The sequence below is a fragment of the Phalacrocorax carbo genome, chromosome 21 (assembly GCF_963921805.1).
Source record: "Phalacrocorax carbo chromosome 21, bPhaCar2.1, whole genome shotgun sequence".
Taxonomy (NCBI): domain Eukaryota; kingdom Metazoa; phylum Chordata; class Aves; order Suliformes; family Phalacrocoracidae; genus Phalacrocorax; species Phalacrocorax carbo.
The window spans coordinates 2453989-2480810 of NC_087533.1; the positions used below are offsets into that span (position 1 = coordinate 2453989).

Genomic DNA, 26822 nt, shown 5'->3' on the forward strand with positions numbered 1-26822 from the left:
ACCCTTAACCAATGTGCAAGCAGCAAACGCCTCTCATTTTGGAATAAAAAAAAACAAAAACAGTTGTGGGTTTCTTTGTTTATTTCTTTTGGGTTTTTATTTTTTCTTAAAAGAGAATTATTGAATAGTAATCACAGGTTGCTCCATCCCACCACCAACACTGAGACCAGGTGCTCACCAGGCACTACCTGGAAGAGATGACAGCACGGGTGCTGCCGACCTCTGTAAACACAGCAAAGCTCCCCATAAACTTTTTAATTAAAACAGCAGGCACACATCCCAGCGACACATCAGCACCATCAGCGCCGCCTTCCCCAGTTTGTGTGCCATTCGGTGTGAAACAGCCATGCTGCCGGTTTCTTTTGAACAACCCGTTTCTTCCAGTGCAGATGTTCTGCCACAGCTGGTACCACTACATTTTTTTTCTGGCTTGAAAACCAATTGCTCTAAATTGGCATTGCTGCTATATCAATGTCACCACCTTACATATAAAAAAAAGCAAAGAAAATCCTTGTTAAAAATGTTGCATAGTTATAAAACACTTGCTTTCTCGACTCCAATATTCCTTAAGTCTCTCCTGCAAGTGCTATTTTCTGAAACAGTTAAAGGGAATATGGCTGAAATGTTGCAGATGGGGGTAAATCTGCACGAGAGATCAATAAGCAGCCCAGTTTTAATTAAAATAGCTGACTGGTCCACTAGTCACTTATTATAGTCTCTATTTCATGTTATTTGAAAACCTTTAAATCTCTTTTACTGCAGTCCTCTGGCATACATAATCTTTCCAACTGGGCCAAAGTCAGTTGGAAAATGGAGTTAACAAGTTCTTTTTGAAAACTGATACGTTTTTATGTAAATATTTATTGCGCAATATGAACACATGAGTACATAACAGGACATTGAGTGAAGCTTTTCTATTTTCTTAAGAAAAGGAGGTATTTTTCCTCTTCCCCAGGCCAAAAAGTACAAGCTCTTTATAAATCTTTGGACCAGAGGTTTCATTCGAGGTTGAATGTATATAACATTTAAAGTGCTATATAAATTAATACACTTTTAATTCTGAATATTTACATAGTGCTTGTCAAGTATTAATTAACTTTCACAACTCCTCTGTGAACTAACACATTTAGGGGATGGCAAAAAAGCTGAAAAATAAACAAAAAAAGGGCCTTGTTAATTTGGGGTACGTGACAACTCCATTTTTGGGGCACGGCAGAAACTGCAGTAGGTGGATGCACGTCACCGAGCACCTCCTGAAATCAAGTCGCAAATGCAAAGTATGAGGGCCCTCATGAGAGTCCGAATTTCTACAGCCACGTGGTGCCGGTGTCAGAGGTCCCAGCAACAGTACAACCAGAATACACCTAGCGCTCTACCTCAGTGTATTCAGAAATAATAATTTACGGGCAGGACAATGGCTGCTAACACAAAAGCAAGCAGCACCCCCCTACACAGGCATGACATACCAAACAGATACTTGATTCGCTTTGGGGTATTTTTACTGAGTTAGACTTGATTACAAGAGTGTTATCCTCGTTCTTTTGAAAAGCAGTTTCAGTCTGTTGACTTTTGGGGAAGTCTCACAGATAAGCACAAGGTATGACCTCAGCTTCATTCTCACCTCCAACGAGCACAGCCTTCTCCTGGAGCTACGCCGCGTAAGAGCTGAAGTCCCACCACAAGGCTGCAACACAGCATATTCCGCTTTGAAAGCGAGACCAGCAGTGCTCAGTTCACCATCTAAAAAAAACAAGCAACAAATTGAAATTTGAATTCATTAAGAAAACCTGATTTCCCTTCATATAGAGATCAGTCCTCTCCAGGGAAAAGGGAAAAAAAAAAACAAAAACAGGAAAAAAGTTCTAAGCACCCAGATCTTGTTCTTTCCTTGGTGGTCACCAAGAGCTCTGTACGCAACTGAATTCGTGGGTGGCAGGGAGGAAGGGCGATTGCCTCCAGCAAGGTGCAAATGCAATTCTAGTAGTTGAAAATAAGCCAAACACTTTCAGCAGGGAAAGGCTTTGGAGGTGGTTGCTTTCAGATGAGTACAGTCAACATAGGAACAGCAGGTTACGCTGCTGCAGGTATGATGACACTCACAATGGTCGTGGTTAATTCAGTACGTAGATATATTCCAAGTGAGAACTGGTAGTTATCTGTTGCCTGTGACAACAGTACCAGTTTGAATGAATGCTGCAAGGCTGCGGCATTCCCTAGAACACCTTTCCTGCTGTTAACCCTGTTTGGTAGGTGGCAGCTTTCATTTCTTTCCAAGAATCCCATTTTATGCGCTCAGTTCCAGGGCTTTTAGTGCCCTTTTCCCAGCAGATCTGTGCTAATGAAGCACCCAGAATCTTATCCTCACCTTTGGCTGCTACTGTTTATTCCATATGAAATGCTTCAAGTGAACGTCTCTACCCATTATCGCTCACAAGACCACAATGTGCGAACGGAAAGAACATATTCATGATTGCAAAAGCGTGCCCTGAAACGGCAATATTAAACTCTTGATAAAAAGGGCAAACGGAAGTCAGCGAGGAATGTGCCTGGTACCAATAAAGTCACTGGGAGCAGCAACTTTAGCAAACTGACACACTGAGATCCTGCCAGTACCTGGAGGATGAGTTCACAGAAACGAGGAAATCTTTGACTATTCTCACTATTCTCTTAAACTCCACAAATTAAATCATAAAATTGATCTTGCCTGTGAATGGTAATATTATGCAGGTCTCTTAATTAAAAAATTTGATTGAAGATTTAAATGGCAGATCATATCATTCGTACTAGCTCTATGTGACAGGTAGAGGTTGCAGAGGCAGAGCTGAGTCAGCCTTAGTTTTAGGAGGTAGAATGCAAATTGAATTTAGAAAATTACTCAAGCCCACCCATGCTGTGGTGGGCTTGAGTAAAGAGAGCTCCTTATTCCAGCACAATCCAGCAATCTAAGAAATACTGAACAGTGCTTCTAGAAAAAAATATGCCACCCAACTTGCATGAATGATATAGAGTTAACTTCCACAACTCATCACAAGCCATACTGCCCTTCGGAGAAGGCCTCTATCTGCTAACAAGGCTGTATGCAGGGCGTAAAGCAATGCAAAACTTGTATTAGCCAGCTAAAACTTGATCTGGCATCCAGCTATAGAAGTGCCTTTGGGAAATAGTACTTCTCCAAAATCCATAAATAACAGCAGAAAGTTGCCAGCCTACTCTGGAATTGGTCATCTATATTTAGCAAAATTTCTTTGTGGAAGTCTAGGGTTCCTGTGGTTTTGCAAATCAGTCTTCCATCTGTAACTCAAAAGGACAACACGTTGCAGACAAGGTGTAGAAAGTCCTGCAGCAATGAGATGAAGGAAAACGCTGAAGAAACTGGGCTTAAGATACACTGTATACACAGAGGACTAAGGTGTTCTGTAGAAAGAGGGTAACAGAAAAGATGCAGAGACCTTCAAGGCCTTGAAAGATAATGCAAGGCAGTCAGGAGTTCAAAAGAGAGAAAGGTGATTTCTGTGGGAATACAATGAAGCTTAGAGAAGTGAAAGGATGGAGAATAAGTAAGGACCGATGCACTGTGAGTGGAGTCGTACCTTATAAACGGGGATAAAAGGAGTAATTGCAGGTGTGAGGAAAAACAGCACAGGAATCTGTGCAAAGGAAGTGACGCAGTAGCTAGCGGTGGACAACAAGCCTTTCTGTTTCTACTCAAAGACATCTTTAAAAGGGCTTGGCAAGGAAGGGAGGAAAAGTCTACCCTTTGTTGTATCAACGCATCCTTAACTCTTGATGGCCATTTGCCTGCTGCTCTGTTCTGTGCCTGTAACAGAGCTGTTAATCTGGCTTTCACATAACAACTTCATGCAGGTATTCCGAGATTTTTCTGGGGGGAGATTTAAACAGCAGTTTGTGCTATGTTAATCTCAACCAGGGCAATCCTGGCCTACGGCATGTAACAGACTGTTAAGGAACCCCATCGTAACATTAACGCTCACTCTACTGCGACCGCTGACTTCAAAATCACGCCATCTTTTAGGTTTAGAAATATTACTGCTTTGCTGAAGCACATCAGAACAGAAAAGGTGGCAATGCATTGGCAAATGAAAAATACATCAATCGAGGATGCTTAAGGCTAGAACAACAAGAGCGTGGCTGCTAAAGGAAGCAGCTGCTCCGTCAGTACTCTGCATATGAATCTTAGCATCCGGAATATGTGCTAGGTCTATGATCTCCTCGCATTTTATAGATGGAGGGCAAAACCAACGATCACAGTGATTTGTTTGTCTGAGGAAGACAACTTCCAAGACAAATGCAGGGTCTGAAAGGTACAAGCAATCCTTTTTGGAATAGATTTACACATCTGTAGGATTCTATCCAGGAAAGGAAATTACCTCAAATATATAATTCAATAGAGTAATGAGCCCACGCTCAGATTTAGGATCCCAAATGCAAAAAGAGAAGAGAGCCTAACCACCTTTTTAGCTAACCATCGGTTTTCAGAAGATACAAATGGGTATTTATGCTGCTTGTTTTCTCTCTCCAGATGGGTGTGAGGTTTTGGGCACTGGCAGGATCTCAAGGCAGAACAACGCCTGATACTTCTTCAAAGAGCTGTAGCAAACACTTAACCTGACACACAGAACTCAAAAGGCAGGGGTTCTGGAGGTCTACAAATAAAGCATAGCCAAGACACTGCAGGGAGAGGGGAAGGAGCGGCTGTACTGCAGAAAATAGTTAGTAAACTCTTACCCACTTGCATTGTACAATGGGCTGAAGGTGTCCTGTCCTCTTTATCTCTTCTGGTCCACCTCTGAAGATGAAAGCATTGTTTAGTTTCTGAAGGTGGCAGGATCACCCGCTCATAGATCAAGGCAACCAAACCATTCCAACCTGAATAAGCTGAGCAGCGCAATTTATGGTAGAGAAGCCACATGAGACCTTAAAAAAAAAAACCCCACAATTAAAAAAACACAAAACACCAACAACTGAGTCTATTTTCCACACATATTGGCTCATTATGACGCTGAGATGTCTCCTCTTGTCCTTGTACAACATTTCTTTCCTCTCCTCTCGTCTGCTTGCTGGTCTCAGTCTCATTTGAACAGTGTGAAAGGTCGTCCATTTTATAGAGGCCTTTCATGAAAGATGAAAATTCAGATACATTATAATTAGCTGAAGTTCTACATAGGTCAGTATTATTGCAGCTTTTATACGAGATCTGAATTTGTCCCACAACCATGTGTATCAATATTACAGTAGAATGATTAATGATATCACACGTAACGGAAGGATTAAGCATTAATGCAGGAGAGTTGCTCAAGAGGAATGATATTAACTTCTTTCCACTCTTATTTTTGTCCTGTACTATAAAGGAAACCTGAAATTGAAAAAAAGGCTTGTATTACTGGCAAGCAAAAAGAGAAGATCTGATTCATGATTGAATTCTTCATTCAGTATTCATTGGTGGATTAAAAGCCAAATCATCTTAACAAGCAGCATGGCAATGAACAACATTGACTGTAAAAAACTCAGGACTTGTCCTGCTGAATAAACGTAGAATCATTTCCAGCAGCTTTGACAGTAAGTGCAATTCAACAACAAAAAATCCTCCCCTCCCTCCGCAATCAGGTCTGATTCAGCGCCTGTTACATCAGGCATCGTGGAATAACCTGTGCTAACAAGCTCTTTTATGGAACGCTGAAGTTGCTGTTATTTCCCTCCCCCCATCCCTTGTTTGGGCAGTTACTCAGTTTGCAAGCAACAGAGTGTGTTAGGAAGTATCTTGTGACACAGCAACAGACAATAAGGAATTTTAAGAAGTCTTGGAGGCATGTCATGTCTGATACTGCTGAGCTTTATTACTGGGAACTGCTGTTTTCCATCAGCTGCAGGATACCGTTAAGTGCTTATTTTTCTGGTGCACTTAAAAGCAAAATAACTCCACCAAAACCCCTCCTTACTCACTTTGATATTGGCATAGACAGCTGCAGTTTGCATTGTTCTATTTAAACAAACGTTAAGGTGCATTTCCTGTTATAATCATCATTAGAAGCCTCACGGCTCCCAACCCCACAACCATTCCTCTTACATCAACGTGGAAATATTTTAGTTTCTTGAAACGCACCCCCTGGAGACACGGGAATTGTGCACCAGGTCCTGCAGGGACCTGCAGCACCTGCCACCAGACCACACTCTGGGAAGGAGCTGAAGGGCCTTATGCCCATGAGCAGCCTAGTCTTCAACACAGTTAGGGGGAAATCAGTGCGATTTTGGAATTCCCAGGTACAGGAATTCATATTTGCAGGCCTTGCTCTACTGCTTCTTTTTTAAATGCCCCAAATACAGACAGTCCTCTCTAGTACTATTTATTTATAAACTCATTTAAGAGAGTGGCTTTATGTTCCACACTGGGGTTTTTATAACCTTTGAAACGTACAGTTCTTTGGAGGACCACAAGAAAGTAAGAAGTAGCAGTACTTTTACAGCTTTCAAGCTCCTGAGGCAGCAAAAAGTCAGAATATAGGTTCTCTTGGCGATAAGAAATAAAGAAATACATTTATTTGAAGTCTGTTTTGGTTGAATAAAGGCATACAGCAAGACACAGCTGAAAGGAACTGGGGCATCTGAGTAGATGAATCCCGATGTCTCCAAGGGAAGGAGTGGACCGCCTACAACTTCCACCCGAAAACCCATGGCCCGAGGGGGAGAACAGCCCCCTCAATTCCTCTCCTGAATCACATCCTCAGAAGGTGACTCAGCTGCTGAGACCTTTGTTTTAACAAAACCCATGTCACTTCTCCTGTAACTTCCCAGTTCTCATTTCCCATGCCTTGAAAATGGCTGAATTAAAAGTTGCTCTTTTTATTTTACAAGTCCTTTTTACTATGTTATTCCCTCGTGCAAGGGAAGAGAGAGTAGCTGTGCTCTAACTGTCCTGGTTTGCCAAAGGTTGAAGGTCCTTTCCCCCAACAATAAAGGCATTTTGCCCCACAGTAACAAAAACACCAGTTCGCAGGAGGGCTTTGCGCCAATACCAGCATATTCTGCATTATATGAAGAAAATGACAAGGCTTCTTCCAAGTCTCCATTTTCCTGCCTTGTCTCAGTCATTTGGTTGACTCCCTAAGGTCTCTACCAAGATGTAGCTCATTGGCTAAGTTATATAAAAGGAGTCTTAAGTAGAGCACTCTATTGAGGTTTGAGTTTTCCCTTTAAAATGCAAATGGCTGGTAGTTAATTCCCTTTTGGGATTTAAGAGCTGAATTTAAAATGGGAAATGATGATACGAAAATATACTTCAGAAAGCATCGCAGTGCGAGTAATGAAACATTCGCTACACGAATACAGACTCTTCTGGTCGGCCAGACATCTGCATTTATATGTCTTTTAATAGTTTCCCTCAAAACTGCTTTTGGCTAAATTTTTCCTCAGCATATTACCTGGTGCAGTCTCAGTGGACTACAACAAGGGCAAGATTTGGCCACGTTTTCTATTTTTTTTTAATATCTCATATGTCAGCACATTTAAGTATATCAATAGACTATCAGGTATTATAAATACCTCCCTCTTTTCTGTTAAGAAGTCTAGCAAGACCTTTTCCGTACTTCCTGAAAATATAGCTAGGTGACAGACCTGTTTGCCAGCTCCTTTGTTGACTGGGAAGGCTAAAAAGCTGTCCAAAAAAGTGTCTGCTTTGCAATGATAAGCCAATATTTACTTAACAATTTCAAAAGGAACATTTTCCATCTCACTTTTTCATAATTACCAGTTTACTTCTAAGGCAAAAAAGCATATTAATTATGTCTTTAGATCAATTCATGCTTAGACACAAACATATACATGTGTGCATGCAGACACACCCCGAGAACCTTACCCGGACCCGGGGGCCGCCAAGTGCTCTAACCCGCATTTAAAATTCAGAGTGCTCCCCTCCTTGCACAATCGGGCCTTAAGTAACTCAACTGGATTCCCTGTATTTGTTCTCTCTCCTGGAAAATACACCTTTACATAACCCTTCAAAAGAACTCATTGCACATGGACACCAGCACAAACACGCCAGTTTTAATAAGCCTTATACCAGCAAAGGATGGAACTCTGTTGTCACGATATGAAACTCACAGGTCGCGTGTCCGGAAGGGAGCAGCGAAGTTTCTCACCTATGTTTGGAACAGCCCAACTCTGATCTAGTTGAAGAACTAGAAATGATTTGTATTTGGATAGGCTCGCTTCAGCTGTGTGGGCGCAGAGCCGGGGCACGTGCAGTGGTGTGAAACAGGAGCAGATCACAACCCAGGTCCCCCCGGCCAACGCTACCGGCTGATCCAGCACCGACTGCAGTAGCCCAGTGCGGGCACACGGGTACGTCCCTCAGCAGGGTCAGCGATTAAGTGCCTACACCACCTCAAAACCTGAAAAACAAGGAATTACGCAAGTCCTGTTTCAAGATTTTCCTCTGTCTATACAAGATGAGATAGAATATATCAAATGCTCACACTTTTCCTTTTTGCCCCTTTTGTTTCCGTGTTTTTCTGCAAACGGCATACTGCCCAAGTTCTCCGGCCTCTGTTCTCTCTTTTTTTGTTAAAGACTGACTTCAATCAAACCCTGGATCTAAGAGTCCCCAAACAACCAACAAAGAACGTATTTCAGTACGTTAAATTTGAGAAGTCACAACAAGGGCCGTGGTATAATACTGTGATATCACTCACAAAGGACTATTACTTCATTGTGAATGAAAACAGCATCTGGCACGGGGCAGGAAATCATCTACCAAAAAAGCATCCAAGAAGTACTGCAATGAAAAATGAGAATCAAATGAGTTTATGGCTACGTAAGTTGTCTTCATTAAAGGTTCTTGTGTTTTGAAAACGTTTCTTTAAAGTAAGGGAAGGAAAAATACCGCGCACAGTAAGTCTTTTTTCCACCTTCAACTCAAACACTCGCCAATAGCTTTTCAACAATTGCGTGATTCACAATTGAGTATTTTCAGTCGTGAAAGAAGCCTGCGTTCTGTACGGTAGAGGGCTCTTTCATTCATTTTTATTTTGTATTTATGTTATCACAACCAACATGTCAGCTGTTAAAGAAAACCTGGTGAAAGACTATGAAGGGAGATAAACCCCCAGCAGGTGTTACAGAAATACTGAATTGCCTTTTAGTCTTAACTACACCTTTAACGTGCTTTCACTGTGCTATATTTCTATACTAAATGAAATAGTGTTTTGTAAAATATTTGCTCTACAGTTTCTGCAAGAGAAAGTGAATGGGTCAAAATAAAGCTAGGTAAGGGCCAAACCTGGGGAGGAAAAAACAAAAACGGACATCACCAGCAGGTTTCCTGGAAGTTCTGCAGGGAATTAGTGAGGAGAAGGCAGAGAAGGGGAGCCAGGGCTCTGGGATTCATTACCAAGAAGAACACGGAAAGAGAAGTCTCATTCCAGCCTTTTGCATTTGAGGAAGGCTGCAAAGATGTGAAGCAGCTCATGAAACTTATGAGGGGGTTGCTGAGTGACACAGAACTCGCTGGGGAGATTAATTCGGCCTTATCAGACTGATCTGAGAAGTTTAAAGAGACCTAGTCATCTTAGGCATACTCCTCTCCTTTGCCTTTCTAAATACGCCAGCAACAAAATAGTAACTTTGAAGACAATCTTACCACCGTGGCAAAAAGATATTTCAGTGTAAAAATTGGCTACTGATTGGATGGGCCTGCAGCTGGCAAGTCTTTCGATCAAAATGACTCCACATTTGCTTTAAGAAGTGCCCTTGCTATTTGTGTAGTCCTCCACTATTCACACAAATCCACTAAGCAGCAAATTTCAGAGCATTTTGAAAATCAGGGGTCAAATTCTGGGGTCCTTTGATAAAACGTACAGCCCAGATCCTACCTGAGCTCCCACCATAGCATGTTATCATTAACGAGAGTCTTCCCAAGCAAATGGATTTTAGAGCACTGGGAAATATCAATTCTGCTCTGACAGGGCAACCCTTGAAACAAGCCTCCAGAAGAATCCCTGCAAAATTAAGGCAGAGCAAACCTAACATGACGCAGGACACACAAACACTCTCAGCTGGAGCTGCGGCAAATATCTTATTGTGAACTGCAGCCTCATGCTCAGACAAGCAAACCCTGAATTTTTCCACCGTATGCAGGCTGAGGTTACAAGAGTTCAAAGCAATAGTTGAACAATTCTGTAATAACAGAGAAACGCTAAGTACTGTCACAACTGTTTGAAAGAATGCTCTCACCTTACCATGTAAATCCACCGCTCTGAAGAAAACGCCTCTGTTTCAGGTCAGGCTGGCCAGGTGCCCAGGCACACCTGGAATACATAACATTTGGGTGCACCTGAACAACATCACATGAGCTTTAACAACGAGGAGATTTTCCTGCAAGAAAAAAAAGAGAAGAAAAAAAATGAGACTGGCTCATCAGGTTACATTCTGTTCGCTGAAGGATTTTGGGGAAGCAGATTGATGCATTATTTCTTCGTAGCCTACAGTATCTGCATCCTTCCTCCGGTGTCATTTCTCTGAAGCACAGTCGAGGCTCTGCCAGAATTCCCTGCTCTGGGCAGCTCTGCGCTTTTTCCTCCGTGCAGCAAATTTTCATGTTTTTCCTGGCTGGCTGGCAGCTGGAGTTTTTCATTTGTAGCCATCTGCACCAGGGCAGAGGCTGCACCTTCAATCTTAATGGCTGTCTTGGGTGATACCATTTTCTGTCAGCTTTAGAGATAAAGCAGCATTGAACTCACTGACAGATCTTGGCACTTGCTATACATTTACTCCATTTGATACCTACTGTTCTCTTAAGACACTTGTTTTCAAAGGCATTCAGGTATCAGTCTATAGTGTGGGTGGAATACACTTAACTTTCAAACTCAGTTTAGCTTCAAAACATCCCCTCCTTTAAACTAATCAGTCACTAAAGTAAATATTTCCCTTCTACTGAGACAACTATCCTCTTGAAGGACACATCCAACTGTAAAGAACCACTCTGCAAAAATATCCTGAACGCAATCCAAAGCGACAACTAAATCGATGCAGCCCCGCGCTGCTGCGGGTGTCTGCTCGCACAGCGCTCGCTGCGGGGTCGGGAACTCACGCAGGACACTGCGGTCTCCTGTGCCAAAGATGCCGAGAGCAATGCAGCGCCGCTAACGTTGCAAAGGTTGGTTTCTTTCCCTTAGACTCAACCACAAAATCCCAGAAGCCTCCGGGAAAATTTCAGCAGCATTTTTCTTTCTGAAGGTCTAACTTTCTAATTGCTACAATAGAAGATTAGGGAAAAGCTTGAAAATAAAGCAAGCTAAGACTCAAACTTCAGAAAAAAGCAAAGCATACAACCTCCTCCAAAATTACAAGTGCTTTTTTTTGAGTCAGACCCATAAGCTTTTAATAAGTAGAGTAACAATATGAACATTACACTTCAGACAGAGCCTAAAGCAAAACTTAAGAACCAAAACTCCAACACCCTACTTTACTTAAAACCAGCGCTACTGCAAGGACAAAGCCTCACTCTCAGCACCCAAACAGCCACAAGAGCTCCCTGGCAGGGACCTGAGGCCACTAATAAATCTTCCTCAACCTGAGCAGCTTCACCTGGGGCCTCCCCACCAGGCCTCCGAGCTCTCTATCAGCTGAGCCCTGGGACCTCATGCTGTGTTTGAATGACCCCAGGGAGGTGTTGGGGTCCAGCTACCTGGCTATGGATCACCAATGTCACTTCCCAGCTTGATCTTGAGTTTGCTTTGTTATTATGGGCTTGGTAAGTGATTACTGGATTTTGCCTAATCCTGATTGTCATTACTAGGCTGCATCATGATCTGCAGATTTAATTCCTGTCTGAATGCTCAGACCTGCCTCATCCTCTTGAACTTGCCTGATGACCTGGATTTTTAAATGACCCCGACTACCCCTTCCAGGTAAGCCTTGCTCATTTTGCTCAGGTGCTGAGGGATGAGGCTGTAGCTACTTTCACAGGTTTGGGGATCCAGACTTTTGGGTAAGAGCCAGAGTCTTCTCAGAGGAAGATTTTTTTTTTCCCTTGGAACTCAACAGGGATTTCTAAAGCTGCTTTAGAAAATGCATAAGATGAAAGCTTCTTTCTAAAGCCCTGTTGCCCTGCTCCATCAGAGGGGCCAGTAAGGCAGATGGGGGAATGAGGAACATTTGCACAGGAGAAGATGAAAGAAATGTGGCTGGCTTAATCTAACAAAATAAACTTAAGGAGAGGCTATGACTGCTATCTATAAATACATCAGGAAAGTAAACACCAGGGGAATAAAAAGTTCCATATTTAAACTACATAAAAATGTTGGCACAAGAACAAATAACTAGAAATGGGCCTTGGGGGAAAAAAAAAAACCACAACAAAAAAACTTCATTGACATTTTTAGTCTCTTGTTCAAGGCTGCAAGAACGCAAGTTTCAGTTTTTTGTAAGGGAAAGCCTGCTCAGGTTATATACTGTGGTGTCTGTGATGGAGAGGACTCAGAAGCTCCCCTGCCGGTTCCTACATCCGTGAGAAAGTCAGAATTCTTCATTTCTAAACTCTGGGGAAGGAGGAAGACTGACCATCTGACAGATACAGTATCTTTGTCTTTATCCATATTGAAAAATCATACTGAGTTTTCCCAGCTGGGGGATTGACTTTTTGCTGTTCTATAAAAAGCCCAGATAAACAGAGTGCACAGTTGGCACATACACTAAATTAGATCATAAAATATGATTTTGTTAAAAATAATGTGGCTGCTGTTTAAACATCTACTGTGAGTTATCACTGAACTTTTCTCCATGTCGCCTCTCTTCTTTATCAACTAAGTATATCCAGAAGCAGGAGTAATATCTCTGCAGATCCCTTCTTTCCCAACAGAGGCTGGGTAAGACTGACTCTCTCATCTCTTCATGACCCATTTGAAAGCAGCTCTCAAAAGGATGTGCATTAACTAGTCCTTCCGCAGGGCTGGAGAGAGGGCAACTCTCTAGAAAACTTAAAAATCCTTTAAATCCCGTAAACCTTTACGATGATTAATTAAAGACTGCATTACAATGCCTAGATACAGTCATAATTTTAACTGAGAATATTCAACCTTTGTTTCTATTCAAATTTCTAGCAGACTTGGACTTATCAAAAAACATTGTTAATAATTTCCCGAGTCGTCCCAGCTTGCTTAATGGAGAGGGAACCCAAACAGCCTCTGTGTTCACTTTGCAGTGGATGCACGAATCATTTCCTACCACTGATGATACTTCTCCATCACCAGAACTGGATAGCAGCGACACCTGAGCTCGAGTGAAAAACCAGCCGATGAAGTCGGGTACTTTCGGTTGAGTATTGTAGGGCTCATCCTGGTTGAACATCTTTCCAGGAGAAGAAAGGCACGCGCGAAATAAAGAGTAATCCCAGGTGAAAAAGTAGTTGGCCTGGATTTGAGGTTGAACTGCATCTGTCCAGTGCAGACTTCTGGGGAATGCTCCAATAATTACGCAGTCTTGCAGTGCGAAGCACAACTCTGCTGCATCGGTGCTCCTGCCGTAGCCCCTGAGCTTGGACGCTTGTAAGTACCACGACCAGCTGGCTGCCTTGCTTAAGGGCCAGGACTCGGCAGTAGCAGCTGTGCACAAGAAGAATGAAAAATGCTTTTCTCACCCTGGAAAAGCTTGCAGACAGGCAGTTGACATCAAAACTTGCAAAACAATAAACTCTTGTCGTCTTTCCCTAAACCCAATGATCTCAAGACACCATCAGAAGCAGCAGCAGCCTTAATAAATATTGTTATAATGGAGCCAGGGAGATATCGGCGTGCGAGTGACAGAGTGTTTTCCCTGCAGGCATTTTGGCAGCCAGAACTCGCTTCTGTCCCTGCACCACGGCGTGGCTTCGCTAAATAGGTTTTCACGGTGAACTGAACAGATCCCTTTTCCTAAGGCTTGATGCACCTTTTACCAAACGCACAGTACAGATTACAGGGGGCTACACAAACCGTTTCCTCACCTATTGCCTATATTCCTTATGAAATATTGGGGGATAAATGCCATTTGGGTGGGTACAGAGCAGGCAAAAGGGCAGCCAATAGTGAATGTAGGTGATGAAATGCTTTCTGCAATGGTAGGTTTTTCATTTAGTTTTTAAGTAAAATGGCTTTTAAAATTTTGAGTTGATTAGGCAGATGCTATTAAAACACACAAACCCCCAGACTCCTTAGTCAAACCTTTCCTTGCAGCATAAGGGGATTAATTCAGTTCTTTTTCAAAAAACACTAGTTAAATGTTTGGATTTTTTTGTTGTTGTTTTTTTTTTTTTTTCTTGGGAGGATATGACCCAGAGAACTGAAACAGGATAACTTTGTTGTATTTCTATATGTTTTACATGAGGCCATCTTAATTAAATTTATTCTGGCTTGTGCTAAATCAGTAAACTCATATCATTACCTTCCCCATGTTTTGCATTCTCTGTGCAGGATGTAAAGTAATTACATTTCAGTTGCATTATAATTTAGCAGGTTCTAATGGAAACGTGGAGTGACCCGAAGTTTTTCCATCTTCTAGATTGGTGTTTTAAATCACAGCCAGCCGCTGACTCGCACAAGGGAAGCAAGATAGAATTGGGCTGTGCACTGTGGTACCAGTGGACGGATTAATTTGGAAATCTAGGCGCAAGTACCTACTTATCATGCACGGATGTAATCCGGGAGGTCAACAGGGCCAGCGAGGAATTGTCTGCTTCCATAACGCAAATGAGTTTACAGCACTTGAACATTTTTCTTAGTCATGTTTTAATCTACGTGCTTCTCAAAATGGGATAACGTCGTGAAGAAAAATCAAATAACCCCAACAAAACCAGGAAGAATGAGGTATAGACAGGAAAAGATGATAAAAGCTTTCTAGGAGGCGTGAAGGAAGGGTTGGGGAGCTGCTTTAGGGGACTGTGGTCCAGGTGCTGGAGATTTGCTTTTAAGGCAAAGGCTTGTGATGGGTTTTACTGGGTGAAGGGAATGGATAAAGAGGTTCAAATGGAAGAGTTAGGTCAGAAAGGTATTTGCAGGTGAATGAAATGGGTTGCAGTACGCTCTTCCACCTGGAGCGTGAAACGAGGGAGAAAAGAGCCCTTGCTGGAAGGATGTCAGTAGATGCGCTTCCATGTGGGAGACGGTGCTGCAGCCTGGAAAAAAAGAGCCTCGTTGTCGCCACGGGGGAGAGACAAACCAGGGGAGACAGGACAGATGCAGCAGAGGCGGTGCTGAAACAGCTGTATACAGATGAGATGATGCAGAGGTGGAGATACAGGTCTGATGACCTAGGACACGACTGGGAAAAGGAGGATTCAACAAAGGGTTATGGCACTGTTCCAGACAAATTGGCAAATGGGGAAATTTTATGTAGTTTATTTGAACTATGAAGATTAGAAGTAAATAAACTTAATGTGACGGCTTCTCTCTCTCTGACAGCGTGAGGCTGTTGGAAGAACAAAGCCTCAAAGTGCTGGAGTATCAGAAACAACACATTAAATGGGGGAAATACAATAGGCATTACATCAGATTCCAGATATTGCAGATGATGAATCAGAGCAGCACGCTTTTTCTGCATCTGGCAGCTTGTTGCATCCACTGTGCACTTGCACCAAATCCATCTTTCCAAGCTAAAAGGCGGGGATGGGGGGGAAATAATGTGTTGGAATAACTTTTGGAACGTGTACCAGGGAGGAACAACCCATGAGGTCCTGCACCAATTTGTGCCCAACTGTAGAACTACATGTTTGCATGAAAACATGGCACAGTAGCATGTGTCGGAAGAGCAAGGCTTCGAAATGTTAGGGAGACTCTCAGAAATCCCAAATAAAAATACACTGGTTTGAAAATGCTTTGATGATTTTGTTTAAATGAATCCAAAATGCTGTTACGACATACAGGAGATAAAGCAGTTTTGTTTGGTCTTGCGTATTTCCCCGTGCTATTTGTTATCCCAACATTTCAGCATGGTATAATGACATCAGAACTGTTTCGATAGCATAGAGGAATGAATTGACTCCAATAGCTTTTACAATTCAAGTTAAGAGAACTTGAGGAGAACTTAAGGCCCGGAGGAGTCGAGCAGTGTTGTGGAAGGGAAAAAAGAAACCCAGCTACTCCTAAGTGGGCAAGTAATTCTGCTCACTTCAGTTTTAAAATTGTCTCTTATCTAAAAATTTACGGTGAACTTACTAAACACAAGGTGGAAGATTCATATCTCTATTTTCATCTTCATTACTCATGGGAGAGGCAGTCAGTACAACAGGGGATGATTTCACTAGACACCCGTGCCTCTTAATTTGTAAGACTTTAAAAAGTCTTTATCAGGCTTTAAAAAGACAGACCTAGCGGAGAAGTTAAATGAAGTTAAGCTTATGCTTAACTGCACCAAGATCTGACCCTCCCGCTGTTCTCCTGGGGCAGAGAATGAGCAGAACCAGTTTTTGTAAAAGCAGCGATGTGATTAATCTTTAAGCAAAATTTACCCTTCCTCTATTTCGGGGTTCGGGGTTGGCTGGCCACAGCAGCCCATCACAGGATCCATAGCTGCCCACGCTTCAGTGGAACAGTGTTCGTTATGTACATGAAGCCATTTGGAATAAACTTAAATGGTATTTAACACAGAGATGGTCTTATTTAAGAAATATCTGCTCAACTATTACATCAAATAGCTTTCTGAGCATATGCTAATCACAAATAAGGAGTAAGAAAAGCAGTATTTTTCCATGCTGCTGTACTACAAAGACGAGCAGTGACAAAAGTATGGCAATAACCCCACCAGAATGACCAATTAGTCAACTTTCCGAACAACAGCAATTATTATGCTTCTCTGAGATGACATTTAGGACTTGGATGTGTACAAGAGAAAAAAAAATAGGAACACTAGCACTGATTTGGGTCCCTTTAGGCAGAAGGAGAGCTTTAGGGGGCATTTCCTCATGGGGTGACCCTCGACAGATATTAAAGTCTCTTGCTTCGGATTTTAAATTGTAAGTATATAAGTAAAATTTCAGTGAAACTTGTTGGAATGCTGGTTTTGACACAATTTCAGAGGGTTACACTCTGAAGGGCTGCGGGATGGGTCAGAGGCGGCTGCGGAGGAGCACGGCAGGGACCCCACAAGGGATTTGGGGCTCACCTCCTGGTCTAGCAGGGTGAGGAACACGGACCCGGCCCTCCCTGCCGCCTAAATTGGGGTTTGGAGGGGTGGGGTGGGGGGCGCCCCCGGCCGCCCCCCGCCCCGCTAAATCACTGCAGGGCGCTGGGAGGCCGCTCCTCCCCGCCGGCAGGGGGTGCTCTGCCCCGCCCGCCATCCCCCGCCCTCCCAGCAGGGGGCGCTGCTCCTCGTCTCCCCCCCACAATCCTCCTCCCCCAGCAGGGGGGCGGAGCGCCGCGATGAGACGCGCGCTCCCATTGGCGGCGAAGCACCCGGCGGAGCGGAGAGGGGATGAGAGAGGCGCTCTGATTGGTCACGGGTACCCATGGGGGGAGTAAAGGCCCGGGCAGGGGTCCCTGTCCCCGTCCCCTTCCCCTCCCCGTGGATCGGGGCCCCCCCCACCCTCCCTCCTCAGGCCCCTGACCTGGCCGCCTCCGAGTCTTTTCATGAAGACTTTTGTGCCCCGTCTTCGCGGGCGGAGGCGTTTCAGCCAATCAGCGTGCGGCGTCGCGGCTTGTTGCCAGGCAGATTATGGTAATGAGGCCCAGACGGCCGCCCGCCCCCCCCCCCCCCCTCCCGCTCTGCAGCTACCATTGTGAGGTGAGGACAGGTGGGGGGTTTGAGGCCGCAGCGGGGCCGGCGGCGGCGGCCGGGACGCGGCAGCCGCACGGGACCCCCTCAGGTAACGCGATGGGACGGTCCGGGAGGGAAGCCCGATCCGGGGGCGCCGCGGGGACCCGCCGGAGGTTTTGGACTTGTTGTTTTAGTCGCACCCAAGATGGCGCCCGGAGCTGGCGGCTCCTTAGCGCTGGGGACGGGATAAACCGTTCGCTCCCGCGAGTGGGGGGGGGTGGAGGGGGGGGAAGCAGGGCGCAGTCATTCCCCTTCCCCCCCCCGCGGAAGAGGTACAGTCCGCTTCCCCCCCCCTCCCCGCCCCAGCCGGGATCCCCCACCCGCCCCGGACGGAGAGAGAGGGGGCTGCCCCCACCCATTTCCCCCCTCCCTGGATGGTACGGTCCGGACCCCGGCACCTCAGTGGCGGGGGGGTGCTGGAGCCATCTTGTTCTCCCTCCCCAGCACTGTGGCCGCCTCACCCTCCTAACCCCCCCCCCCCCCCCCCCCCCCCCAAATTACTCTGGGCCTCACGTTCCCCTCGCCCCGTGGTTAAACCAGCTCCCCTACCCTCGGCTGCCAGGCCGCCCCCTCTCCCCCGTCCGCCTGCCGCCAGCCCCCTTCCTCCCCCCCCCCCCGCCATGGCCAGAGTGGTTGGGGCTCACTGATCGTTGGGCGCCCCCGCGGGGGGCGCCTCGCGCTCCCTCGGGGCTGGGGGGGGGAGGGGGGCGTGTGTTTCTCACACCGGGCAGCGGTGGCGGGAAACGAGCGCGGGGGGCACCTGCGCCTCCTGATTGGCCGCGTGACTCGCGCCCCTGCCTCCTATTGGCTTAGTTAGGGGAGGGGGCGTCGAACCCCCCCATTCTAGGATTGGCGGCTTTGCTGGCGGCGGTGGGGGCGGAGGCTATATAAAGGGGAGCGGGTGGAGGGGGAGTTCAGTCTGCCCCGAGGGGTGCGGAGGGGAGGTGCTGGTCGACTGTTTTTGTGGGGTTCTTCACACCCACGGGTGGGCCTTGGGGACCCTTTGGGCGCCAATGTTGGCCCCCACAGGGAGAGGCTGTGGTCTGGGGTTTGGTGTGGGGGGAAGGCAGCCCATTCCCCCTCACCTTGAGGTGGTGGCTTGCTTGGAGAGGCTCTCCCAAGGGCAGAACAGGGCCAAGATGGTGGGTTTGGGCCTTCTGATAGAGGTGGTTCCATCCATTGAAAGTCTGAAGGAGGGAGAGAGAGGCCTATGGCTGCAGGTGGAGGCTGTGGTGTTCGCCACTGTCTTGCTAATGTTGGTCTTTGTGGTGGTGGTTGCCTCTGCCAAATATGCCCTGTCTTGTGGTCTGAGGTATGGTTGTAGCGTGTGGCTGTTTGACTTTGGGGACCTTGTTACCTAGCTTTTGGTGTGGAGTTGCTGCCCCCCCCCCCCCCCCCGTGCCACAGTTGTGTGGAAGAACTACTAAGGGGAGCTTATTGTTAAGTTGGAATGGAAAAGCGAGGCCCTGGTGCTCTCTTTCAGAGCTACTCATCCTGAAGGGACAACTACAAGATGCGTGCCAGTGTTTGAGTTTCAACGGGAATAGAGGCTCTACTGAACTTTAGCTTTCTTCTGTTACATTTTGAATAATCCACTTTTCTTTATTGTTTAAGTTAGATGATGAAATGCTAATGAATCATCATCTGATTTTACAAGAGGGTTCTTTGGGTCTTTTGTGGAAATAAAGTAATTGGCAGCCTCAAGCCTTCTAATGCCTTTGTTTCGGGGGGGGGGGGGGAAGTAAGAGTTGTTATTTCTTGAGTCAGTCCTTAAATGGAGAACTTCTCTCCCGAATGGCAATGATGCTTTTTGGCACTTTGCTGCGTGCAGGCTTCTTTTGTGTGTTAGGTGTTTAAATTGAAGACAGCTTTATTATTGTGGCTGTGGGATGAGACATTGATGTCATTGCTACCATTATTATCTGATGGAATAATTGATAACTTGTTTTTAGAGAGAAATGGGTCTGTGTTGTTGCTCGATCCCCTCTGGCACCCTTACCACTAACCTGCAAGGAGAATCCCTGGGTGAACTCGCTTGTGGTAATTTGCTCCGTAGTCAGCAGCTACTTCAAGTGTGTTTGTGACCACCTGCAGCTGCTGTCAGCTGTGTAAACTGAATTTTAATTGACTTATAAGTGTAGCTAATTATGGGGGCTGTTTTAGCACAGTGAATTTTGCTGTGACTTAAACATGAGGTTGGGTCTGTTTGTCACTTTTGTTTCACACTAGTAAAACATATGGAAATAGAAGCTGTGTCGTAGCCTTAAATTGGTGTTGTGTTCAGTCCCTGCCTCTTTTAATATACAGATAGCCTAATTTGTTCTCTGTGGCCTGCAGTACTCCAGAGAAGCGGCTATTGTGGAAGAGACAATTGGGTTGTTTCTTTATGTGCAGAAATAAGGTCGTTTTATCTTCTGAATTTTAAGAGCCTGAAGTAGCAGGGTGATTTGGTGCAGAGAGGGAGGGAAGATGCAGCGCCATCCACTTGTAGGAAGGGGAATGACCTCCTTCTCCTCGTTGATGGTAGCTTTGGGAAGAGTTGCCTGAGCAGGAGAGGGGATGGGAGACACAAGATGGTGAGAGGGGGCCGGAGGGGAACTGAGCGGTGTGGTGGTGTTGGTGCAGTTTGGTTTTCTTTCTGTAAAAACCGAGTGCGCCCCCTTGACGGTTGCGTACGCAGCACTGCAGGTTTTAATACAGATCTTTTGTTTTCTGCTTTTGGCCGTGTCATACTTTAAATAAGTTTTCCCTGTTTTATTGCTTTATTGTATTATTTATAAACCAAAACAATTAAGTAGACAAGGGCACTGCCTCGAGCAGCCTGCGAATGGCAGCGTGTGTGATGCGAACAGGCGATGATGTCGTAGGGACCTTAGAGCATGAGACACTTGGAAGAAGATGACATGAAGGATGTGGTTGCGTGTTTGGGAAGCTGAGGACAGGAGGAAGAAATTAGTTGCTGGAGTGGATATATAGATGTTGAGCAAATGGGAGGAGAGGTGATCGAGTGAAGCGTGTGCGTGCAGGGGAGGGTAATTCGCTTGTCTCTTGGCACACTCAGAGGTGAGGGACGGATACGGTGATGAACGCGCAGTCGGACACAGTAACGGAAGCCTGGCCTTGCGGATCCAAGAGACCTCTTCCAGCTCACGGTTGCTTTGATTGATGTGCTGTAAGGATATAGATTGATTCATTATGCACAATTGCAGTAACGAGTGAGTTTGTGTTTGGCTGAGCTTTTCTATTATATGTCTAAATAAATTGAAGCCCTTTTTCCTTTGGTGGAAATAAATAACTTTAGCTGCCCCAGCCCCATGTATGATTTCCATTTCTAACTCACCAGTAAAACATAAATACTGTGGTTATATATTACCTGATTATTAACATTCAGCCAAAATGCACCAGAGCCAGAGTTCCTTGAAACAATATGCGCTTTTGATAGATGAGAATGCGGAGGAGGAGATGGCAGTCGTGACTCAGTCCTCAATGAGGTTAGAAACCTTCTTGCCGCAATGAAAGCGCGTTCTTGCCAAGGGATCTCAGGAAATGCACCGACTCTGCCTTCTAGGCAAGCCGGGGTAATTAACTTAAGTGTGGGATATAGCTTTTTGCAGGCATATGTGATGTTCCTTTTGAGCATAATAAATCATTTTCATATTAAAAGCTGGAGGAAGACCCGTAGTCATAAAAAAAAAGCAACAACCCCTTTTGTAACAATTCTTGCTGTCCTTGCATATGGTCGGCGATGGAAAAGAGTGGTGGGTGAGCTTAGTACTTAAAGGATTAAGCTAATAGCCCTTGCTATTATTGCTGCAGGGAACCCCAATCTATATGCAAGCCTCTCTTACACTGGGGAGTAAATCACATTAGCTGTTTTATGTGCCATTATTGTATAAGTGGATTCTCGTTTGAGATACTGCAGTGGCTTTATGGCTCCCTGAGCAGGGAGGTGGGCTTTTCCCCTTGCCCAGCTTTAATATTCCCCTGTTCTTCTCATCCCAGAGAGGGACAAAAAGGGATATTTGGCAGGCGCTGGCTGGGGCGCTTTCCCAGCAGGATGCCCTTCATTAGGCTTGGAGGGGCTGCTGCAGATGAAGCCCCCAGTCTGTGTATCTCCTTGTGTAGTCCCAGCATTGAAAGAAATTGTCATTACTTAACAGCAGGTGTGCCCAGAAAATGTGGTTACGCTTGGTTGTTTTTTTTTTGTTGGTCCTTTTCTCTGAATTTTGGAGCCCAGCTTTCCTTTGAAGCACCATGTGAGTATATTCAACTTGTATCAAAACATTGTTAGGTGCTGGATGCAAAATAAGGGTGACTTTGCTGGTTTTAGAGGTTTTTTCTTTTAAAGCGCTGTTTGCTGCCCTTCCCTGGGTGTTAGGGGCCATAGGTGCACCTGCAGGGTGACATGGCACGGGTGCTGCAATGGCCGAGGCTGCGGTGTCCTGCAAGGCTGACGAGGACGTTGCTGTTGGACAAGGAATGAGGCGCTTTGCCCTGAGCAGTGCTTTCTCATATTCTGGAGCTGAATACAATGGCTGGGGAAAGCTGCTGATTTAACAAGACCGCTTCGGAGAAAACAACGTGCTGCAGGAACAGGAGAGAGGGGTTAGAGAGTATTGCAGTGGTCAAAAGGATTTTTTGAGTGAGTTTTCCAAAAAGAACTGTTCAGACAGATGCTTTCCAGGCTTCAGGAGCTGCAGAGGAGAAGCTTCACTGTTAATGAGATTTTTTTTTGGATTGAATGTAAAAGGCCGTAGGTCTCTGACACCAGCAGGTCCCCAAGGGGTGTTGAGAAAAGGAAGGTCGATGTGAATGCGTAGTTAAACAACCCTGTTTTGTCTTGAAGAGGTGGTGGATTTACTTGCACTTACCTGATGAGGCAGACATCTGGATATTACAGGTGTGTGGGCACGTAGGAGGATATTCTTCCTGCCCCGCGTGTCTGCCGACCGTGCTCCAGCTCTAATTGGGATGCTCTCCAGTTGTACCAGGTTGTTCCTGCACTGATAAGCCTTGCCGAGAGACAAGCATGGCCGCATGCTGGTGCTGCTTGTGAACTCCGAGTGTGCTTCCGCCTGTGAAAAACGTGGGCACGTTGTAGGGAGCTCAAGGGCAGCACCCATGGGTGCTGCCTCAGATACAGCTCCAGCAAACACAAGTCAGCATGAGCTTATCTTCCACTGGAGTAGATGGTTTTTTGTGCCAGGATGTGCACCAGAATTTGGGTGTCTGCAAGGTAATCATCAGTGCTGAATTAAATATGCCATTCTTCTTAAAGTAATGGCAGTTTTGTGGGTTCTTGACTCACTTTACATCTTGATTCACTTTATATGTGACACGCTGTGTCTTGCCACTGGTGTACTGGAGCGATACCAGCTTATATCTCTGCCTGTTACCATTTCAGCTTGTGTCATCATCACCCAGCATGGACTGGGTGAGGCGTGCCTGCTATTCTGGGGAGGAAAATGCTGTCCTCGCAGTTTCTGTAAATGGTTTAGCCTCTCACATGTTGGCATTGCTTCCTGCTCACGAGCACGCCACTTCTCAGTTTGTACGCGAGCCTTGGGGTAGTGACGGAATTGCGGTTGATGTATTGGGTGGTGGGTCTCATAACATGCGTGCATCCCTTGGACGCAGCAGAACTTCCCCTGCAGGTGCTCGCCTCGGCATTTAGCTTGTCTGACAGTGTCTGATGTGTGTGAGGTATGGGGAGAAAACCCAAAAAATCAACAATTGTAAAAGATAATCCGAAGGATAATCCATGGTGTGGAGAGCAAGCAGAGAGCGTTTCCTTGTGTGCCAGCTGTTAGGCAATGCTTATGCCCAAAGTCTCATGTTTGTTTCTGCTGAAAGAACCAGAAAAGCTTCTGGCTTCTTCTCAAACAGACACTTTGAGAAGAAATTAGTATTTTCTTTACCTCTATCTCCCAAACTGGTGTTGCTAACAGGCTTAATGCAGATGCTGCATACCCCGACATACTCATCACGAGTCTTCTGCAGCTCATTTGAAAAAATACTGTGGCTGCGTGCTGAGCTGGACATCTGCCGCTTCCTTGTGCAGCGAGACGTCTCTGCTGAGAAAAGACCACAGGGAAATCATTAAAATCTTGAGGCACTCTGGCTGTCCGTGTCATGGCTGTAATGGATATTGAGAGGGGGATTTAAGGAAGAAAATAAGATCATGCAGGATTAATGAGGGAGAGCATCCTATGGAGGACTAGTGAGCAAAGTTATTTTGGACTCTTCAGTCATCGGTATTGGAAAACTTACTGGGGGTTTGTTTCCTGGCAGTTTTGTTGTTGGCGACTTTGGACCAGGTCATGTTTTCTAGCTCCTGACCTTAACTGTGGGTCTCGTTTCGCTATTGCCTTTCCTACCAGCCAAATTTCAGTGCTCGCTCCTGCCTCGGGCCCTCTTGATTGCCTGGCCTTGGGACCTCTTCGGGATGCGGCCTGTCTGCTCTTGCACCGACTTCTCACTTGGCACATCCAAATTTCTAGGGAAATGTGCTTTCCTCTGTATTTTGGTGGTGAGAATTCACAGCAATCCAGTCTTCGGTAGGGGTGCATGCCAGAGAGGCGGATCCTAGGATGTGTTTTGTAGTACAGTAGCTGAAAGCATCAGCAAATCCTGCAGCTCCTAATATTGTCTGATTGCTATTGCTACGCAATTGGCTGGGCTGAGCAGTATATTTTTTTCATTTCTGTGAAGAACAGCAATAACACTGATGTTCATAGAAACCACACCACCGAGCCACTGAATTTGGCCCACGTTGCTTAGTTTTTCATGGACGTTTCAGATTAATGCAACTTTTAAAACCATGGCAAATCTTGAAATGACACTTTTACTTCCTTTTCCAACTTTTAGTACTGTTTTTTTGCAGATACGAATTTAAATGCCCAGTTTTGCCTATTAAAGACCTACCTGAACCCTTCGGTCTCCTTTCCACTCAAGTTGTAAATTATTTGTGCCAAAATGAGTCTGCAGGAGTGAGTCAGCATCTTCCTTCAGCCCTTCAATATCTGCTTGTAGGGAAGGTCAGCCAAAAACTCTGCTACTTGTTGCACCATGTGGAATTAGCCAGAATTGTGTCTTTCTCTTAACTCAATCACTGGTTAATTTAATTGCATTATTACTGACAGCATAATTGTTTTTTTAAAATACCAAACTTTAAACCTGTAGCATTTATTTTTATTTTTCTAAGCAATTAGGTAATTGATTAAACCAATGACTATTGTTAGTGCAATTACCTGAATTGACTCTTGATTAATAATGACAGTCAAGAAAAAGAGCTGTTTGGGATAAACCAGCCAAAGAATAACAAGAGGATAGGCCTTTAATTTTATGTAGAAGTTGTTGTTTGGATTACGGGACTGACATAAATGCTGTGCTGTTTCACACAAGCAGTTCTAGACTTCTCGGTGATCGTATGCCTAGTAAAATTAACGATGGAGTTCAGCGAAAGTGGTGGATTAGCTATGAGAAAATCCCTGAGTTAATCCTTAATAGCTTAGCAAGTAGCTTTGAGGTGCCTGGCTGAAAGGTGCTATGTAGGGATGGGTGATACTTGATATATCAGAGCTTGTGTGTGCTGGAATGTGTATAAAAATATTATTTATTTGTAAGTGACCCTGGCTTTCAACACTTGGAGAGTAATGCTGGTGTTTATTAGTGCTAATCGTTGTTTGTGGCACTTCATTCTTCTGCACTAAGGAGATCCCCTAGCTAAAGCATTGTGCACAGGTACGCGTGTTTCCTTTTGCCTTTTCTCTTAAGTGTTTTTTTGGATGTTTTGTATCAAATAATATCAATGCAGGTAGGAATTTTGTTCCTTTATCCCAGAACCTAAGGGTGTATGTGTCTAATAAGAAATCAGAACAGCCACCGCACTGCTCCTCGGTCTCTGCACGCGTGGGGGACTGTGTGGCACGCGTGTACTGTGTTGCTTGGCGTGAGCAAGCAAACGTTGGGCTCTAGTCACCAATAATGGCATGACTTACTGCCTAGCGATGCCCAGAAGTATCGTTCCCAGTTTTTCTTTGTATATGTGGAAGCAAGATGATTCTTTTCCGCCATGCAGTTCAGTGATGTTAGCCTGAGACTTTTCTGTACTATTGATTTACACGTTCTGGCCAGGACCAGTGGTACAGTCAGTGCTCAGGTCTGCAAAGCTTATCTGTTGCTGGCAAAATCAGCAGAAGGCAGAAAGTGCTTGCTGCTTTCTCTTTTTTCATCATCTTTTTTTACTTTGTCAATGACAAGCCAACTGCTAGCATTTATGGCAATAAATTATGACTAAAAGAATTTGCATTTAAAATGCAAATGAACGAAAGCGTCAGCAAGGAGCCTTCTGCTTTCTTCCTGGTGCACAGGCGGGGTACTGGCATTGGATCAGCCCAGCAAGGCACTCGGTATAAAATAAAGTTAATTGCACTGGTTGAAAAATGAAATGGCTTCAGCCTCGCACTAATTCCTGGGCCTGTGATTTAATATGACATTAGAGACGAAGGATTGGGAAGGTGCTGAACCACTGACTAAACCAATCACTGGGGCTGTAAATTACACTTTGGAGATTCCCAATGGCAGATTGAGAGGCCCCGATAAAATTACAAGAGGTGAATAAAACCTAGGTTGGAAGCAATTTGTCTGGATCTTTGGGCTCATGTGAATTAGAGTTTTAGTTTCATTGTTCTTTTCCTAAAAGTTGTCTATTGTAACGCTGCCTGAATACCAACTGGGACTGCGGTTTTGCACAAGGTGAAAGCTGCCTGTGGATGTAAGCCAGTTGGTTCTTGAAGAAAACCTCTTTCAGATGAACCGAGAAGCTGGCGATGTCTCTACAAATGTAGTGTGTTCTTGCTGAAAGCTCTTGTTGTCAATTTTCTGCATCATTTATTGATTTCTGGCCCTGCAGGTGCCAGAAGGATAAGGTGAAGAATATTTTGTGGACTGCCTGTGGCCAAGGAAAGAAGTGGAGGAGGAATTCAGTATAATCCTTCAGTGCAATAGTAGCAATGGTTGACTTG

The 26822-nt window shown here is 45.0% G+C and overlaps 1 protein-coding gene and 1 long non-coding RNA gene across 10 annotated transcripts in view; one reads left to right on the plus strand and one right to left on the minus strand.

The window, feature by feature from the left end:
* Window positions 1-79: 79 nt before the first annotated feature.
* On the minus strand, window positions 80-17678 carry LOC135316699 (uncharacterized). 3 transcript variants are annotated; one of them, XR_010375972.1, is made up of 5 exons: window positions 17588-17678; window positions 10251-10386; window positions 4751-4935; window positions 1622-1740; window positions 80-463 (listed from the first exon to the last, which is right to left on the minus strand). It is a non-coding gene; the product is annotated as an uncharacterized LOC135316699 (long non-coding RNA). The 3 variants fall into 3 exon arrangements; XR_010375971.1 differs by having other exon boundaries at window positions 85-460; window positions 17588-17677; XR_010375973.1 differs by lacking the exon at window positions 80-463 and adding an exon at window positions 473-1145 and having other exon boundaries at window positions 17588-17677.
* The window catches only part of PRDM10 (PR/SET domain 10), a 43062-nt gene continuing 33918 nt past the window's right edge, over window positions 17679-26822 (plus strand). For 3 of the 7 annotated variants that reach the window (XM_064470966.1, XM_064470973.1, XM_064470972.1), the window contains exon 1: window positions 17736-17845. The gene's annotated coding sequence lies outside the window, so the exon portion shown is untranslated. Of the gene's footprint in view, window positions 17698-17733; window positions 17846-19541; window positions 24834-26822 lie in introns of those variants that run through there. The other 4 variants (XM_064470969.1, XM_064470971.1, XM_064470968.1 and 1 more) reach the window with 4 other exon arrangements.